General features: G+C 44.4%; 1 long non-coding RNA gene across 2 annotated transcripts in view; it reads left to right on the top strand.

Moving 5' to 3' along the window:
* Positions 1–25: 25 nt before the first annotated feature.
* The window catches only part of LOC125910437 (uncharacterized), a 26,194-nt gene continuing 5,907 nt past the window's right edge, over positions 26–20,312 (top strand). Inside the window, exons 1-2 of one of the 2 annotated variants that reach the window (XR_007453951.1) lie at positions 26–290; positions 1,415–1,481. This is a non-coding gene — a long non-coding RNA (uncharacterized LOC125910437). Of the gene's footprint in view, positions 858–1,414; positions 1,482–20,312 lie in introns of both variants that reach the window. The other variant, XR_007453957.1, reaches the window with a different exon arrangement.

Below are 20,312 nucleotides of genomic sequence, written 5' to 3'. Positions count from 1 at the left end.
CTCTGTGCTCGGGCGTTGGCGCGAAGCTCTGTCAGTCAAGTGGACTCTAGAAGCGGATTGGTTCCTCGCGATCAGCCCGTGGCGCTTTTCCTTCTGATTGGGGCCCTGGCTGCCCCGCCTCCAAACGCTCCCTCTGTCCTTGACCCTCACCTGCTAAAAGGGCAGAGGGGAAGTGAAGCCTAGGCGTGGCCTCACCTGCGTCCTAGTCCGCTCTCACCTCCCTATCGAGTGAGGTTCAGCTTCGCCTCGGCCGCACCTCTGAGCTCTGAGGCCGCCCCTGCCACAAACCGGTGATTTCCTTACTGCTCAACCCGACTGTCACTTAGTGTCCTTGTGTCACTTGACGCCTCCAAAAACATTTGACCTGTTGACCATATCTTAGTAGTTTTCCTGTGTGCTTTCCTCCCTCGCTGTCTACTCCTCTGTGGCCCTTGACAGTCGCGTCTTGCACCGCCACCCTCAGTCCTTAAGTCACTGATGGCTCTGGCCATGTGGTCCCTTCTTCCCACTGTGGCCGGGGCGGTGGGTGTGCAGTTGCTGGGTGCGGCCTCAGTCCTCGCAGGTAGTGCAGAGCTTTTCCAAGGGTTTCTTGGTCTTCCATCAATATCCCTGCACAACCTCCCCGCCCCAACCGGGTTGTCTGTTTCTAGCTGTGATGGTGGTTGGGACATTGTGTTGCATTGCATCCCCCTGTAATTTCCGCTCCCTGGTCTTCCCTGCCAGACTCGCGGCTCGGTTCACGAGTTATTTCTAAAGGAAGCCTTCCCTTCCCTCCATTCACCGGCTTCTCCCTCCGAGTTGTCTCTCTGATGTAGGTTTCCCCGGTTAAAGGATGCTCAGCTACATCTGTAATTCAGGTAAATAACAAGGGTCAGGCTAAGTGTGGTCCAAGGCACCACCTGGCATCCTATTAAATCCTACTCTAACCCTTCACCTTGGGAGGGGGGTACCCTCCATCTGTCAGCTCTTCTGACCTGTTCCATGGGGGTGGTCTTTCTTATTCACTGTTGTACTTTCTCTGCCCAGCACAGTGCCTAGAATATAAGGCACTCAAGAGACATTTGGTGAATAAAGGATGGAATATTCCCGATGAACGGTGGATGCTTGCTGGATGTTCCTGGAGGAACTCCAGTCCACAAAATAGGAAGTGCTTGTGGAATAGGGTCTTTGAAATGTGATGATGGGTTTAATCTTCCAGATTGCACTTAAGAGTTCGTGTGACAAGCCTGCCTATACTTTTGCCTAATTAAAACAAACAGGTGTTGTGGGTTTTTTTTTTTTTTAATATGAGAACTTGGATTTTTTAATTTTGGATTTTGTTTGTGGTGGATGTTTCTCAGGTGGGTGCGGTGGGAAGGTAAGACAGCACTCCATCCCAATTATAACCAGACGCTTTCTCTCTTTTCCCTTCCAGAGAATGTCCACGTGTTGAATCCATTATATTTTACTTCAGTAGCAGAGATCACACCTGGAATGTGTCCGTAAGTACTAAGAACCTTCTGCTTTCCTAGGAACTCTTTCACGTTCTTGCGATGAAACCTCTGTCTCAGGCTGAATGCAAGACCTATCCTAGACACCGTCGTTATTTTTCTCCACTCTAACTTGCGTCAGTGCAAGTGGGCCAACAAGGGAGAGACGGAGGGTCATCCCAAATGCCTAATGTCATGACCCCATTCTGAACCTGATAGTCTGTTTACTGATTTGATTTTTGCTAATATTAACTTCAGGCTAGAGATCTGATGCCAGGTTCTTACACATTTATTCTAGAACTGAGCCGCCCAGCTGTGGTAGCCACTAGCCAGAGAGCGCCTGAAATCTGGCTAGGGCAACTGAATAACTGAATTTTAGTTCTTAATTTTTCTTTAAAAATGGAATTCAGTCAATTCAGTGATTGGATAACTTATAGGTACGTTTGGAAAACTTGAGTTATGTGAATCTACTTTTTCAACTGTACATTTTTTGGAATCTAAATACAAATGGAGTATTTCTGATAAAAAAAAATAGCATCGGAATTGAGATGTACTGTAAGAGTAAAACATACACAGGATTTCAAAGATTTAGTATAAAAATGTACCGTGTCTCATTGACAATTGTCATATTGATTGTAAGTGAAATTATAAAATTTTGCATAATTGGGTTAAGGAAACTATATTATTAAAATTAACTTTGCCTGTGTGTTTTTTTTTTTTTGTTATTTTTTTTTTTTTTTTGTTTGTTTGTTTTTTTTTTTTACTTTTTAAAGTGAGGCTAATAGGAAATTGAATCTTCTGCATGTGGTTTGCATTACATTTCTATTAGACAAGGCTGTTGTAGGCTGTGCTTGGCCACAGCTTATTGAAAGTCTCAGAATGAGAATATAATCGTTAGCTAAAAGATTTCTGTTTCATTGCCTATTGTTTAATCAAAGGGAAAGAAGGAGATCATTTGGCTGTCTCTCCTCCAAATGCAGTTTAGTTAAGATAAATGTAGCCCAGCAGACATGTTCTAACCTACATTTTATATCAACAGTGACTGCGTTGTGCTGCATTCACCCCCCACTTTTGTCTTTGCACATGTCCTTCCTCCTGTCTTGTCCCTGTGACATAGTCTTGTTCTTCAACACCAGCTTTTCCCTGACAACCTTTGAACAGATCAACTTGTCCTTTTTCCTATGAGTTTTATGCTTATAAGTCGTCTTATGTAGATTTCTCCTGAATTGCTATTCTTCCCCTTGTATCGGTAGCACCTAACACAGCACCTGGCATTTAGGCTGGCGAACACGCCTTTGGTGATTCAAACTGAACACTGATGAAATAAAACTCACTCGGTTCTGTCCTCTGCGGTGTCGCCAGATTGCTTGCAGTTTTCATCATCTATCAGTTATAACAGTTTATAAAGTTACATTGAAAGCTTTTCACTGGCAAATTTTGTGTTTCTAAAAACTTTACATTGAACGGAAAGCCAGTACGGTTCCTGTAGAAATTGTTGCAGCTCTTTTCCTGTGGATTTTGTTTCTCTTTACAACTGGAAAAAATAGAAGATGTTAGAACTCGAGCTATTTAAAAATGATAATCCTCAAAGCGAGAGGTAGGGATGGCAGAGTTTCATTTCCAAGATGAGTCTGGTATCAAATGTCCAGAAGTCAGATGGGTCCCAGCATTCCCACCAGCATCCGCTGTGGGTGAGTTGCCAGTTTTGTTTCCGGTGGGAGGTTTGGTCTCTCCTGGAGTAGCCAATGAAATAATGCGGGCCAGTCCTTAGTAGGAAACCATTCACGGCACTTTTTCAGAAGATAATCACGGTTTTCATCCCTGTGCTCCTGGACATGGAGTTTCCCAGGGGAGAAACAGATCGACTACAGATCTATTTTTGCAAGTTGGAATGTGTGCCCTGGTGACTTTCTGTTTGGAGCCCGTTTAAAAAAATTCGCTTTTGGCGTATATATACTTGTGGTTTCTCTCTCCTGTTTGGCAGTCAGACCTCTTGTTGAAGACAGTTTTAACAGTTTCATGGGATGACCATCTGTATCTTTGAGTCCCCTGCAGAATGAGCTTTATTCATGCAAAATAGCCTGTATTTTAAATTGACCCATTCCAAATATATACTGAATGTTTAGTGAAGTTGGTCTGGACCTTTTTGCATAATGTGTCAACAGAAAAACATGCAAAAATTTTATTTTAGTAGTAAAGATTAATCATACTGTTTTCTCACTTTGAGAAATGACTGTCAGTGTTTGTAACCTCTTGGTTCTTTTTATGCACACACATTCTTTTTTTTTAATTTAATTAATTAATTTATTTATTTTTAAATTTACATCCAAGTTAGCATATAGTGCAATAATGATTTCAGGAGTAGATTCCAGTGATTCATCCCCTCTGTATAACACCCAGTGCTCATCCCAGCAAGTGTCTTCCCTAAAGCCCCTGACCCATTTAGACCAACCATCCCCCCACCCACACCCCCTCTGGCAGCCGTCAGTTTGCTGTCTGTATTTAAGAGTCTCTTATGTTTTGTTCCCCTCCTTGTTTTTATATTATTTTGGCTTTTCTTCCCTTATGTTCATCTGTATTGTATGTTATTCCGTATATGAGTGAAGTCCTATGATATTTGTCTTTATCTGACTAATTTCACTTAGCATAATATACTCTAGTTCCATCCACATTGTTGCAAATGACAAGACTTCCTTCTTTTTGATTGCCAAGCAATGCTCCGTTGTATATATATACACCACATCTTTAATCGTTCATCCATCAATAGACATTTGGGCTCTTTCCATACTTTGGCTGTTGTTGATAGTGCTAATATAAAAGTTGGGGTGCATGTGCCCCTTCAAACAGCACACCTGAATCCCTTGGATAAATACCTAGTAGTGCAATTGCTGGGTCGTGAGTAGTTCTGTTTTTAATTTTTTGAGGAACCTCCATACCGTTTTCCACAGTGGCTGCACCAGTTCATGCACACTCATTTGTAAGTTCCTTTTGCAAGAATTACACAGAGTTTTGGAGGTGGGGGCTTTTCATCCACTGGCCGGGCATCTTTGCTCATTTCACTTCAAAAATAAGTACCTTATACTATTCTGTGCCAGCCACTGATCTAAGGGCTTCATATACATGAATCTAGTTAACTATTATAACAACCCTAATACTGTTTAGATGAGGAAACTAAGCATAAGTGATGTTAGGTATCTTTCCAAGCCTGCACGGTTAATCAGTAGCAGACCCACAGTGTAAACCCAGGCAGTCTACACTCAAACCCCATCCTGTGACCCCCCCTCAAAACGCTTGTTCCTGTGACCTGGGGATTTGAAGGTGGCCAAAACATTTGGAAAGATTTTAGTGGAGTCAGGGGGCAACAACACTCCCCCACAGAATACCTTCTTTTCCTAATGTTTTTGGACTGTGTTAGAAGCTCCTCAAAGGTGAGGGTCGTGTCACGTGCCTCTTATACCCAGCACCTCGCACATACCTTGGATTTACTCTTTGCTCCAAAACAAATTTCGATTTCGGGTTGTGGAATGGACCGAAGTCACGTAGTTCCTCTGAACAGTGGCCTTAGGCCATCTGTCAGTGGTCAGGAGCTGCCCAGAAGCTGCTCTGGGCCACGTCGTCCACTGCTTTGACCTTACTTCCTTACCGCTTTCCACAGAATGGCTTCCAAACACCACCGCTGTGCTGTCTCTGGGCAGACTTCCTTCTTGATATGTTTCCTGTTCACATAATTTGTGGGGAATAATAGTTGTTGTGCTCAGTATGCAATAACAATAACACAAATGTAAATGGGATCCCGGGTGGGCCTAGAGAACTTGCTTTCGGTTACTCAGCTCATTTTACTTTCTTATTTTCAGTGATCTCTGTGCCCAACTTGGGGCTTGAACTCATGACCCTGACTGAGATCGAGTCACGTGCTCTACAGACTGAGCCAGCCAGGTGCACCTCATTTAAATTTTTTAAAAGATAGGAGCTGTGATTCCTGGCCAGACTTTTTGGGTTCAATTATACAAGCAAGAACAAAGGTCAGAAGGGGCACAGAAAAAAAAAAGAAAAGCATTTCACAAGACCCAGGAACAAAGAGCACCTCAGATTTTAGCCTGTCTCCCCATTTCCAAACAAACACTCCCTTAGTGCCCTTTAATGCACATGCTACCTATGCACGGCCAAGAAGTGAAAATAACAGATATAAACCATGGTTAACAAGATGGATATGGGGGATCCAGGGGATTGATCATGTTTCAAAGTAATTTCGAACTTCATAAAGACATAAATCCAGAGGAGTTTGTTAATTATTACGCTTCATTTATAATCTCTGACCTTCCTTTCTGTCCTCAGGATGTTACCCTTTTATCACCATCTTACAAAACAGACAGCTGAGTGCTGTGTGGCTCCTCTGGTCACCTGAGACCACGCCACCAGTCAGGGGAGGTATGGGGAGCTCCAGCTCAGGTTCTCCGCACCCTCCCTATGTGCTACTCCAGAGAGCACGTTATTCTGTATCAAATTACTTAATTTCTCAAATAATGACTTGGGAAACAAAAGACAAAAAAAGCCTTAAGACAAAATACACCCATGTTGTGTCTTTTGCAAATTCTACCCCTTTCCCTTCCCTTAATTCCTAGCTAGAAAATGTAACAGCTACACTTGCTGGGTGCTTACTAGGCACTAGACCCTGTTAAATACTTGCACATATTATCTCTTTGAAGGGGCTTACAATTAGGGAAACTAAGGTTAGGAGGTATCATGTTATTTTTATTTTTATTCTATTCTATTCTATTCTATTCTATTCTATTCTATTCTATTCTATTCTCTTTTTTTAGAGAGAGAGAATGACTGGGGAAAGGGGCAGAGGAGGGGAGAGAGAGAGAGAATCTCAAGCAGCCTCCATGCTCAGTGCAGAGCCTGACACGGGTCTCAGTCCTACAACCCTGAGATCATGACCTTAGCAGAAATCAAAAGTCGGATGCCTAACTGACTGACCCACCCAGGTGTCCCATGTATCATCATTTTATGAAAAAGAAAAATGAGGCTCAGAACGGGTAGGAGGCTTACCCCAGGTTACAGAGCAAGGGAGTGTTGGGGCCAGGATGGCTTCCATTGGTTTCAGCCCCACGCTTCACCGAACCCTTATGAATACTTTGTCTCCTAGCAATGAACAGTTTTTTTCTGAATTACTGTAGAGCTGAAAAAGCTTGCAGAAATCAGTGGCAACTTCCAGATCTGATGATGTATCAGTAACCCTTGTGGCATAAGCTATAGGTCATAGAAGACATCCCTCCCAGGATCTTTGGCTCTGTCTCTGGATCGTCTGTCTACCTTTTCCTGTTTTTGGTTCTTATACTGCCTTAGCTCTCTTACATGATCACTCACTTTCCCTTTGATTACCCCTTGTCCTACACAACACTCTCACTCACTACTCCTCCCCCCACCCCCACTTTTCCTTCTAAATCCCTCCCTGCTTATCTCTCATTAGAAATGTGTCGCTGAAGCATGTTTCCACTATTGCAGATAATAATTTAATAATAACCTAATAATATTCTGGTTCCCAATTCAAAGTTTCAGCGTTGATGAATAATACATCAGATATTTTCCTTTTTTAAAAAAATGTTTATTTTTGAGAGAGAGTGAGAGAGAGAGTGTGAGTGGGGAGGTGCAGAGAGAGAGAGAAAAAAATCAGAATTCAAAGCAGGCTCCAGACTCCAAGCTGTCAGCCCGGAGCCTGACTCGGGGCTCGAACTTACGGACCACGAGATCATGACCTGAGCCAAAGTCGGACATTTAACCAACTGAGCCACCCAGGCGCCCCAGATAATATTTTCTTAAACACAGAAACCCCTCAAAACCCCCAAGTAATGGCTTTACTAATTTTTGTGACCCTTAATTGCCATTATCCTCCTCTGTGTTTCTTCTAAGAAGAAACAAAAATTCTCCTTATCCATTAATATTTGATGTTAAATTTCAATATCTTGTAAATTAAAACTGTTTTTATGTGTTTAAGATAAAAGGCTGATTTTTTTGAAGATTTTAAGTAATCTCCCAATTACTTAATTTGAATTCACAACCCCATGATCAAGAATCACACATTCTATTGACTGAGCCAACCAGGTGCCCCAAATCAGATCCTGATTTTTAATAACAAAAATTTACTTTACTTTTGTTGTACTTACTGAGTTTTTGCCTCTGTGCTTTTCCCACCTTTTAAGCATGTTTTTCTCAGTTCGATTAAAGTGTAGCAAAGTGTCTCACATCGTCTGTGTCCCAGTGCTGGAAAACATTCTTAGACATCTTGTGCATTAATAGTTCTGGCCCTCCCTCCTTCTCTGAGGCGAGAGGAGCTTTATTTTAATAGAATTTGGAAATGGTGTCAAGAATACAAGGTTTCATTACTATAGTAACAGAGAATAATGGAAAGACTAAATGTCAGACACATTCATCGTTGCCATAGTGATAGTTGCTTTCCCAGATATGTTCACCGTTCCATTCTGGTCAGTTTTTAAAATGCGCTTATCTGTATGAATGCTCAAAAAGGGGAGAAAAACTTCAAAGTCATTTAAGAAAGAAGGAAGCCTTTCAAGAGATGAAAGCAATTTGCTTTACTGTCCATTATTTAATAAGAAGTCCGCAAAGTCTACAAAAAGGCTACAAGGGAGATAGAAATTCTCATTTCTGTTCAAATAAGTGTTCTTCCCATTTGTGGTCAGGGAGATTGAAGCATGGGGTTTCAGGCATGTCTGTCTGGTCATTTCATGCTATTTCAAGCCATTTTTTTTTCTGAACTTCTGAAAATAGGGAATTCTGCCACATTGAAATGGAAACCCTTTTATTTTATTTTATTTTTATTTATTCTTTTAAGCAGTAGCACTTGAGGGCGCTGCCTGCCACGCAAAATCATTCAAGCAGGCAATCATTTATTCCAGCCCCTTTGATTACCTTCCTTTTCCCTTCAGCAGCCCCTCTCCTCGCTGACAAAGCATTGTCATCATGGTAACTCACCCAGGCTCTCTCCGTCCCACAACTTACTAGTGACCTTGACTTACCACAATGACTCCTGCTGGACTGAAGTATGGAGAGCGGGCCGTGCTCAGTTCTACCTTTGGAAATGCAGTTCCTGGCACGGTGCCCGGCTCATAGCAGGACAGAATAAATTGTAATGGAGTGAGCTTCCACCGAACAGTACCCTTTGTTTAAGTCTTCCTGAAACTCTACCAGATCATTCGGAATAGTGTGTAAATAGGCACAGTGGCCTGATGGGTAACTTCTCTCACAGTACCGTCTGCTTTAGAAATGACTGGTATCTGGGGCGCCTGGGTGGCTCAGTCCGCTAAGCATCCGACTTCAGCTCAGGTCATGATCTCAAGGTTCGTGAGTTCGAGCCCCACATCACTTTCTGTGCTGACAGCTCAGAGCCTGGGGCTTTCTTCCAATTCTGTGTCTCCCTCTCTCTCTGCCCCTCCCCTGCTCATACTCTGTCTCTCTCAAAAATAAACATTAAAAAAAAGAAAAAGAAACGAAATGACTGGTATCTGTAGGTTTATTTAGGAGGTGGCCTTGGGAAGTCAAGATGGATTTCTTCTATACAAGCCATGTGCTGAATGGTAGTTAAGTTTCCGGGTTGACCAGGAAGAATGCCTCTAATGCCAGCTGTGCCTGAATTGTGGAAATAATAGTACCTCTTGAGTGCTTTCTAGTCCCTTTCATAAATTTGTTTTACTTGTTCAAAATTAACTGCCCTTTCAGGATTTCAGGAGTTCATCCCCACCAGCCATAACGATAGTTCTGGCAACAGAAAATATTCTTAGGTACCAGTGATGTGCTGGCTAACTCTATTTCCGTAGTAGGCAGGAGAACATGTGAACGTGTTACCCTACTACATGGCAGAATGGACTCTCCACGTGTCATTAAGGATCTTGGATCTTGAGATGGGGCGATTGTTTTAGATTCCTTGGGTGGGCCCAATTTAATTACAATGGTCCTTATAAGTAAAGGAGGGAGGAGGAGAGTATGAGAGTGACTCAGTGTGAGCAGATGACCGCCCATTGCTAACTTGGAAGGGGAGAAGTGAGCCATGAGCCAGGGAACCGTCTAGAAGCTGGAAAAGCAAGGAAATGAATTTTAACCCAGAGACTCTGGTTCTGGAATTCTGACCTTCAGAGCCATGGGAGAATAGATGTGTGTTGTTGTAAGCCACTGTGTTTGTGTTGTTACAGCAGACACAGGAAACTAATTCAATGTCCACATCTATGCGAAGGAAGTGAGCTCTCCAGGAACGGTGGTTCTGAGGTGCTGTTGACTTGGACCCACTTAACTTCCATTTAAACCCTTCACTGACCCCTTAAAGCTGTCCCCATCCTGCCTAGTGAGCAAGAGAATTTCACAGTCATGTTGAAAGTGTACAAAATAACAGTAAAAATAGGAAGTGGCCGTCATTAAAAGATAAAAAACAACAATAAAAGGAAAAATTTTACAAATATTAAGGTAACAGCAGTCAAAAGCTGTAGCCAGGTCAAACCAACACGTACAATTCAATAGTAACAATTTGGGGCACCGGAGTGGCTCAGTCAGTTGAGCGTCCAACCTTGGTTTTGGCTCAGGTCATGATCTCCCAGTTTCATGAGTTCGAGCCCTGCATGTGGCTCTGTACTGACAGTACAGATCCTGCTTGGGATTCTCTCTTCCTCTCTCTTTCTGCTCCTCCCTTGCTTGTACTGTCTCTGTCTCTCTCAAAATAAATAAATTAATGTAAAATAACGATTTTTCCTCCAGTTTGGGGCATTCCAATGATGTGCATAGCCTGTACACACTGAGGAAATTTGCAGTGTTACCAAGTGTTGTGTGACGTCAAGATGCTCAGCGAACTCCTGATGTGCTAATTTCGGTTTATGATCAAGTTTTATTAATCCTTCGTAACTCACTAGGTAGGTTACTCAGAATTAGCCCTTGTCCATATGAAAAATTGAAGCCTTTGAACCCTTAAGAAGCGGATCACAGTCCTTGGCTTTGGAATGTTCTGGGACAAACAGGAGGAGACCCAAGTTTGAGAGATGGTGGAGGGTCACCCTTCCTGGAAGTTTCCGCGAATGTATTGGAGAGGAAATGCCCGTCCCATGTGGATGAGGAGCTCTGAAGAGGGGCTGAGGGGACGCAAAAGAAAAGTATCTCAAAGTTTGATTCCTGAGAGGTGATCCCATTCATCACATAGGTCATTACAAATTAATCGTTTTTCTTGGAACACTTTGAACTTTATTTTTCGTTCATCTCTACATGTTTCAAAGTGTATTTCTGGAAGTTAAGGAGTATGCTGTTACCACCGCTTACAGGAGCAACAGTTGTTACAATCTAATGTAGGTATTAGAGTTACCCCGCCAGATAGAAATAATGTGGCTGCGATGCTGTGTTTTCGAAGAGCTCTCTGGAAAACTAACGTCCGATGTTCCAAGTAGTACGACTGGAGCCAGTGACTCACAGGAGTGGAAGGTCTGTAGAGGAGAGCGAGCTCAAACACCGGGATGTCTGTATTGCCTCTGCCCAGCGTCACTAAGAATTTCCTGTCTTTCCAGTTGTGAGATGCAGTGTTGTAGATTCGAAATGAGATCTCTCCATGGCACAGTAAGAAAACTGTCGTTTTCCTTATTCGGTACATGAAGCATATTATTTATTTTAATTACCATATTTATTCAACAAAAATTTATTGGGGGTCTACCATGTGAATAAAACCAACAAAAAAACTGATCTCATGGACTTCATGACCGGGATCACTGACTTATGAGGGTATAAGTCCTAAATTTGTTTTGAATTTATTTAAAACTTGCTCAGTCAAGGTCCTGCCAGTATTGTACCCCCTTTAGATGGCTGCTGGTCAGTGAGGTGTTCACTTCTGCTCTGTTTTGTTTTTACAGGTTCTGTAACTTATGCGTAAGTGTTGCCACTCTTTCACAGTAAACAGATAGTTAAATAAAAACACTTTTAGCCACTTTTTACTTTTTACACTTATTTGGCCAATTAACCCACAATTATTTGCCATTTCCTTTTTTTTCCTGAAAATAGTGACATCAAATAAATATGAGCAAAAGTCTGGTAAGTTACCTTAGAAAACAAAGTAACGAAAAACCAAAGACACAGCCTCAGCACTTTGAGAGTAATGAAAAGAAGAAGAAATTCTACCCGGATGTGGGAACCTAGCGATGGCTTTGCAGTTGATTGCCAAAATGCCAGCAGAGTGCTGCGGGGACAGTTAGCAAGAAGAGTATCACCCGGCGTTCCCTGTGTCGGCCGTTTGATTACACTTGTTGCCATTCATGCATGTGCACTCTGGACATTATTTTAAATTATGCCGTAAAGCTGAATGGGAGTTTTGCTTTATGCAGAGAACAAAATGGTTTTGCAGCATCACTGACTAAAGTAATAACTGTTATTTCAAGGCAGTCTTCACAAGCACGAGGGACAACTTTCTCAGGGAGGCACAGACATCTAAGGTCATTTGACTTGACATAACTCACCAACAGAGAGCTGCTTACGGCTCACAGAAGAAAGATCCCATGGAACGCTCTGACACGGATGGTATGTTTCTCCCTTAACCCCAAATCTCGTCAGTCTTTTCTGGTTTGTTTCTTCAGTGTTTTCTCCAAACGGTTCCATTCCATCTCTGCCGTGTCCTAGTTCTTGACATCTCTTGCCTGTGGAAAGGACTGGCCCCCTGAGTCACCCCCCTGCCCGGGCCCATCCTCTTCACTGCTTCCAAGAGTCCCATGTGGAGGATGAACCCCATGTTGTTGCTCCCTTCCTCAAGAACCTCTGCCTCTCGTTCTGCTGCCTTTTGTTCTTTTCCATTCCAGCAACTCATTTACAGCTTCTGAGTCTTAACGAGGGGACGTTCATTTTCTTTTCTCGCCCAGCCAAGTTCTCTGCCCTCACTTATACCTTTTCTGTGGGCTATTATACACGTGGAGTCTTTTGACTCTTTGTATTGTGGGCTTAGCAGAGAAAGGGGTGCTGAGGGGCCTGGATGTTTTTAGGCCATGTCACGTTCTAATGAATGAGTGGGGTCCCGTGTCTTTGTTAGGAAAGTGAGTTGGGGTATTGTGGACTAGCACTGAAAGTTGGTGAGGAGAGCAGACAGGACCCTAGAGTCTGCCTGCCAAGGAAAACAAGGGGTTTGCTCGGAGGCAGGAAGCTGGGCCTGACGAGACTAGCGGGTGTCAGGATGCAGCAGCACGACGATTTCTAGCGGTGCCCGTGTTGCAAGCGTCGCGGGGTGTGTAACCTCTTTGCAGATTGCCTGAGATGCACATCACGGTCTGCTTTAATAGTTTGTCAACGATGCATTTTTTTTTCCTCTTAAAAAAAAGTGGGTTGGGCCAATTTTCTAGGCCTAATTAAATCAGCACGCTTAGGAAAAACAGCACAAGATACCCTACAATACATGGCTGTATGAGACATTTCATCAGATGGGTAGAATACAGACTTTAATATGCAAGTTTAAAATCACACACTTAGTGATTCTTTCTTGTTACTGTTCCTATTGGAACAGTTGGGTGTGGTGGAGACATTCCGGGATCCAGATTAAAAGAGGTGTGAGATTGTGGAAGATTAGATTTTCCAAAGACGCCACAGAGGCACCTCCCAACCCCCCACTCTTCTCCTGTGTGACCTTGCCACTGCCCAGTCAAGAGAAGGAGTCGCTTTCTCCTCCCTGAATCTGGGCAGGTCTTGTGACCGCCTTGACAAAAAACAGAAACAAAAAGCCAACAACAACCATTGCCACCACCACAAGAAAACCAGCAGAATGCTGCTCTCCCAGTTTCAGACAGGGGCCTGCCTGGCAGGGCAGCAAGGCAGCTGCCATGCGAGAAACATGCCCACCCCGACACTGCCTGCTGTGCAAGAAGCCCCGTGTGCTAGAGAGCTGGAGGGTACGCTGCGAGGTGGCGACGGAAGGATGGAAAGAAGTGCTGGGACGGCAAACATGTGAGCCAGGGAACCATGCTGGCAGTCGAACCCTCACACTGTGCCCAGCTGACGCTCTCTGGGTCAGAAGCACCCAGCTGAGCCGGCCCTGCGGCATTCCTGGTCCATAGCATGGTTGGGGGCAGATACAGCGGTGGCAGCACACCAGTGAATTTAGGGGTGCCCTGTCGCCCAGCAGTAGGGAAGCGAACCCGGGCTCCTGTTCCACTGTTGCCGTTCAGTAATCTGGATGCTGCTCCTTGCCCACCCCCTCACGTACTTGCCGTGACTTTCAGAGAGGACGGGGAGGTGAGAGTGTTGCACAGACAAAATGTGGCTGTGCTGTGAAACACGCCTCCGTGTCCGTAACACTGGTCTTTGTGTGCCCGTGTGTGTGCACTTCCGTGACCTCATGCTGGCTCTTTCCAGTCATGAGCACAGAGCTTGGAGATCAGCTCATGTATCCCTTCCACAGTCTTTCCTGGTAGCTTTCAATTTAGGTGGAATATCTTTTATGAAACATAGAAATTACCCTATTATGTTATTATTTTTTTTTTTTAACATTTTTTATTTATTTTTGGGACAGAGAGAGACAGAGCATGAACGGGGGAGGGGCAGAGAGAGAGGGAGACACAGAATCGGAAACAGGCTCCAGGCTCCGAGCCATCAGCCCAGAGCCTGACGCGGGGCTCGAACTCACGGACTGCGAGATCGTGACCTGGCTGAAGTCGGACGCTTAACCGACTGCGCCACCCAGGTGCCCCCCTATTATGTTATTTTAATAACAATCTTACAAGCAATTAGTAGTATTTTTCCTTCCAAATATATTTTATATCTCGGCCTCATATGATTAGAAAGCATCCCTACATTTTCTAAATCAGCAAAATTATTTTCCAATCATGTGAACAAATCACAAACCCCTAAAGGGATCCTATGGCTCATTGTTTCTTGACCAAGGTAATTTGAAACAGGAAATAAAAATCAATTGTGCTTCTCTAAATAATAGAAAAGCAAAGGAGAAATCAAAACAGCAGTAAAGTTGTATTGGCTGTTTTTATCTCTCTGGAGCAAGCATATTTTTAATTTACTGTCAGCTAGGAGGCTCTTCATCTGCAGAATTGATCAATAATGTATTTCAATCCGTCTCAAGCTTTGAGACATTCCAGTTAATGAAGGAAGGGCTCCCTTTTCAATAATAATTCTCATAGATGATAACCTTGTAATGTTGAACCACAGGTAAATATGTTCCATTAATACGATAGAAAACATTGACCAAACGTGGTTTCCTGGAATTGGCTGTTCTGGTCAGTTTGATAATCTGGTTAGTAAAAATGTGCAGAGAGAGGCAGTGTGGTTCCAAGGAGATGGTTGTAGCCTCTGCCGTGTGGTCATCTTCCTGGTTGTACGTCTTGAGGCAACATGTGCGACCATCTCTGCCTCAGACTGCTCGTCTCTTCACTCCTAGACGGCGAATGTGGTAACTGTGTGGTTATGAAGGTCACCGAGAGGTGGACGTAAGGTACCTGTCGTGAGGCTCCGTGTTTCACGGCTCTCATTGGGATCTGTTGCTTCAACATCTCTGTTGGAACCCCCGGCTGGCCATTTTGCTGCTTTCGCCACTAACTTCACCCTTGTCCTTCAGTAACCACTGTCACCAGTCTTATTGCCACTGCTTGTTACTGCTTCTGATGGGTCAGAGCCCAAGCCTTTCTTGACTGGAGGCTCCTGAAAAGGGCAACCTGCATTTTTTTTAAAGTTTAGTTATTTATTTTGAGAGAGAGCGAGTGAGCGCATGAGTGTGGATGCAAACAGGGGAGGGGCAGACAGACAGGGAGAGAGAGCAGATCCCAACAGAGTCTTTGCTGTCAGCTCAGAGCTCAACTTGGGGCTTGAACCCACAAACCGTGAGACCATAACCTGAGCCCAAGTCGAGCCCGACACTCTTACGACTGAGCCATCCAGGTGAAGGGCAGCCTCTGTTGTAACGTTTCTCATGGTCCCCTTTGTCTAGATCAGCTTTCCTTGAGTTTGGCTGATGGACACTGTCCTGCCCCAGTTCACTTCACGCCTGCCCACAGTTGGTCAGGTGCCAGAAGAGCTCCCAGAGGCCAGGACGGCCATTGCTGGTCCCCGGCCCCGGCCAGCAAGCACACCACACACCACACTTTGTGCACACTCTTAATTCCGGTGTCTCTTTTTGGATGGCTCCAGAGTCTGTAGCTCTTGTGAACAGGACCCCTAATGACTTGCCCTTCCTTATGATGGACTTTCCTTCCAGTGGGCACAACCTCCCTCCCACAGCCCAGGGACGGCGCATCTCAAGACTCCAGGTGACTTGCAGATGACCTTCTATGTGGCACTTTCTTGTCCAGCGCCTGCTAGTCTCTGCGAAGTCACCTTCTGTCTCAAGCCAGAGGTCACACCGGGGGCTCGGCTTGCCTCGAGAGTGTCACGTGGCCGTGCCTGCTCAGCCTAGGTATCAGATGTTTCTTTGATTTGCCTTTCTAACATGGTGAAAAAGGAACAAGGACAAAAAAAGGGAAAGAAAGAAGACAGCGCTCTGAATTTTTTCCATTTGAGAAAAAACATTTCAGCAAGTAGGCCACGCATATTTGCATCTTTAAAAAATTAAATCAATACAGTAATCAAACAGAAATCCATTAAGCTATGAAATAGCAGAGCTACAAATCTATGCTGTTTTTGATGAATGCATTTAGTCAAGGGATAAAATGTTCAGAGGAAAGGCTAAATGAGTCCTTGGCTTTAAATAGATTTCACCTTGCAAATACCATTTGTATATGCAGCCTCAACTACTGAAAGACATGATGGTCAAATATGCAGTTTGCTTTGCCAAAAGATACGAGAACAAACACTGAATACCCTTTTTGAGAAATGCTGAAGTGTTACCATTAAATGTTGACTGCATGTCCTGGAGTCGGACTGTGCTCTGTTTGGAACTTGGGGCCACTCTGTTTTTAATTAGAGCAGTTCTTGCCCTCGGTAGGTTTAGAATGAAATAAACATTAGGTGTAATACAAATATATTAACTTCTTTAATAGTAAATATATAACTTATTAGCTCACTGAGCTACTACTGAAAAATTGTGTTACTTCATTCTCATTCCCATCTCCTTATCTTTGAATCTGCCCTCTAAGTTAACAAGCCATCAAAGTATATTTGAGAATAAATATATGACTTACATTTCAAAATTAGAGTTTCAGTAATAAAAGCTAAGGCTCACATGGTACCATGATGGCCTGGCACTGTTGCAAGGATTCTGCACGTGCTGACACAGCTCTCACAGTGGTCTTATGGTGAGGTCACGGCTGTTACCCCATTTCTCAGAGGCGGACAGTCACTAAGATGCTGAATAGCTTCGTGACAGTCTCGCTCGACACACCAGATTCCTTCTGGAGGGAATTAGAGGGCAAGGAGGAAAGACTCATTCAGTAACTTCACAATCCAAAACTGATTTTTAAACCTCTCAAATGTTCAGAAACATAGGACAAGTGAAAGTATAATACAAAACTCTGGTTTAAAACGATTATGAGTTTTGAAAATAAAATTTTTGTTATAGGCATTTTCCTGATGAAGTAACTCCTTTGGCCCATTATGGGTTAATGCATTAACAGGAATTTAAGTAGCAGATTTCTTTAGAAATGGGATATAGGCAAGAAAAATAAGGAAGGCCAGCAGAGAGGAAAAGGAAAAGGGTAATTAACCTGTCTTGACAATTTGACCTGGAACTGGTTGTAGAAAAGATAGGATTTATCTTTGTTGTCATTTTTTATTTCATCACCTGGGGTAGTTAGTGTTGGTTATCAAACTGTTCTGTGATGTATTTAAATTTATTTTGGCATTGGTTCTGGTACTGGTACAGATAAAATATGCACGGTTCAAGTACCTCATTTAGTTATTCAACAGTTTGTTTTTTTTTTTTGAGTAAGCTCTACACCCAATATGGGGCTTGAACTCGTGACCCTGAGCTTAAGAGTTGTGTGCTCCATTGACCTAGTCAGCCAGGTGCCCCTCGACAAAAATATTTATTAGGCATGTATTATATAGCCAGTAGTAGGTACTTGAAATAAAGCAGTGAAAGAAAATAGACAAAGATCCCTGCCTTAGTGGGACTTCAGCAGAAGTCCTGAAATAGAACTATATGTGTATTAGAAGATGAGCCGTGCCATGGGATACAGGAAGAGCAGAGTGTCAGGGGTAGGAGGCCCTGGAGGAAGGGGAATGATTGCAGGTTTAAGTAGAGTATTAGGTGAGGCATCACTCAGAAGGTGACATTTGCACAGAGCTTTGAAGGGGGACGGGGTGAGCTGGGGGAAGAGCCTTCCAGCAAAGGAAACTGCTGTGTAAATGTCCCGAGGAAGAACCACCTGTGCTGGATAAGTGGAGGGGAGACTAGTAAGAGAGGAGGTCAGAGAGATAAGAGGGAATGGGTCCACTGCGTGGACTTTGGTTTTCTTAGAGAAATTTGGAGTCATTGGAAGGTTTTTGGGTAGAAGAATGAAGGTTTTGGGTAGATCTTAATAGTATCATGCTGGCCGTTGTGTTAAGAACAGACTTTAGGGGTGTAGGAGTGGAAGCAGAGAGACTAGTCAAGACAGTGTTCTAATAATCCACATCATAGATGATGGTGGCCCAGGTGGAGGCAAAGGAGGTGGTGATTCTGATTATCTTCTGAAGGGAGAGCCTACAGGAATTCCTGGTGGATGGGACATAAGATGTGAGCAAGAGGAGTTGAGGATGTGTGCAAAACCTTTGGCCTGAGAAAACGGAAGGATAAAGATGCTATCATCAAGTGTCTGGGATATAAGAAAGTATAGTAGGAGCTTACCTTTGGAAATTTAATACACAAGAAGAAAATACGCAGGAAGTTTAGTATATGAACTTTGGAGAAGGCATGGATTAGATCTATTTGTTTGGAAGCCATCAGCAAATGGATGGTATTGACATTGGATGAGATCACCCAGGGAGTTAGCTTGGAGGGAGAAAGTAAGAAGTCTTAGGAGCTGGTCCCCGGGGCACTGTCACCTCAAAAGATCAGAGAAAAGAGGAGCAAGCATAGCAGACTGAGCTGGGGTGAGGCAGAGGGAAAGCCCCATGAGGAAACTATATTAGGGAGAAGTGAGTGAAGAGCTGGGTAAAAAGGTGCCTATAGGTCAAGTGAGATGAGTATCCAGAGGCTGCTGGTGGTCTTGACAAAAGCTGTTTTGGGGGAATAATTGGCAAAAGCCTGAGAGAAGAAAGATAAAAAATGGATGCATCCAGAGAAACGGGGCAGTCGCTGAAAGGTACGTGGCGCCACCTTGTTTGTGTGCTGACAGGAATGATCCACAGACATGGGGACATGGAAGGAGGAAGGATCACCTGGGTGAGAGGGGGGTGTGATCTCACAGGAGGGGAGGGGACCAAGAACGCTGCATCTCCAGTAGGCCCCCTTGTCTGCAGTTTCCATGACCATTGGTCAGCTGCCGTCCAGAAGCAGAAGATGCTCCTCCTGATGAGAAGGCTTCCTCCTGTCAGAAGGCTTCATTAGGAGCCCAACGCTTCCTCGGTGCCTGGTCATTTGCCTCATCAGGCAGGCATTTCATCACCTCACATCACTACAGGAAGAAAGGGGAGTACAGTATAAGGTGTTTTGAGAGAGATAGAGACCACATTCCCATAACTTTTATTACTATCTATTGTTATAACTGTTCTCTTTTATTATTACTCTTATTAATCTCTTACTCTGCCTGGTTTATAAAGTTACCTTCGGCATAGTCGTGTATGTTGAGAAAATAATGTCCATCGGTTCAGCACTGTCTGTAGTTCAGGCCTCCCCTGGGGGTCTTGGAATGTATCCCGCGGCGTAGATAAGGGGAGCTCCTATACTGTTAGAAAGAGGAAGGAAGACTCTGGAGGTAACGCTGCTGCTAGGTGGGTGGACGTGGTCAGTGGTGGGAATTTAGAGATGTTGTTGTCAGATCACTTTTGATTGGTGTTGATGTCGCAAAGTGCGGAGGAGCAAGACAGGGACAAAGGATTGGGGCACGCAAGCATGGGAGTGATCATCAGGTCTGACAGTGGGATTTAAGCAGTCTCTACCTTGCGAGGGTGAGAGAAGGAGGATACAGGGGCAGAGATTTGAGGGAATGTGGCTGCCAAGAGAGAGGAGTCTGGCAGGAGGCCACATCCTCATGGGCAAGGACTTCCTTCCTGATGAGAACTCACAGTTGAATTTGTTGGGGTGGCAGGCTGTTGAAAATGGCACCCAGAAAATGCTCTCTCTGCTTCTGCACCCGTTCTGGCTTTTCTTTGCTATTTGCTTTATAAAGAGTTCATGTCCCACCCCTCAAATCTGTGGTTTTGTGAACTGCCTTGACCAAGCAGAACTCAGAGTGACGTGAGGGACGTCCGAGGCCAGGTCACTCTCCTTTCACTCAGGGAGGAGCAGGAGCCTGGGGGGAGTGCAGGCCGTCTTGCTGGGGAGAAGGGCCTGCGAGCAGTTCCTTCTGGCAGAAATGCTGTCAGCTGTGGTAGCCACATGGGACTGCCGAGCGCTGGACGTGGAATTGTGACTAAGAAGCTGAGTGTGTAATTAAAATTGCTACAAGTTTGGATCGGTATTGTTTTCAGTGTAAATAGTTACACAAGGGAAGTGCTCACCGCAGTGGACAGCGTGGCACCAGAGGACAGAGGCCACGTGAGAGAGGACGGACGTGTCCTCTGGCTGCAGGCCCCAGGCACCAGCCGTGTGGGCGCTGAAGCCCCCAGGGGGCATCTCCGCCCAACACCGTGGGGAGCACAGATGACCCTGATGAATGCGGCCTGCACCCCCGGCCCACAGAGTCAGGGGCCATGAGGTGGTGTTGAGCCCACGTCCCCGGCCCGCAGAGTCGGGGGCCG

This window comes from Panthera uncia, chromosome D1 (genome assembly GCF_023721935.1).
Source record: "Panthera uncia isolate 11264 chromosome D1, Puncia_PCG_1.0, whole genome shotgun sequence".
In the NCBI taxonomy this organism is placed as follows: Eukaryota; Metazoa; Chordata; class Mammalia; order Carnivora; family Felidae; genus Panthera; species Panthera uncia.
This window is presented reverse-complemented; position numbering and strand designations above follow the sequence as displayed.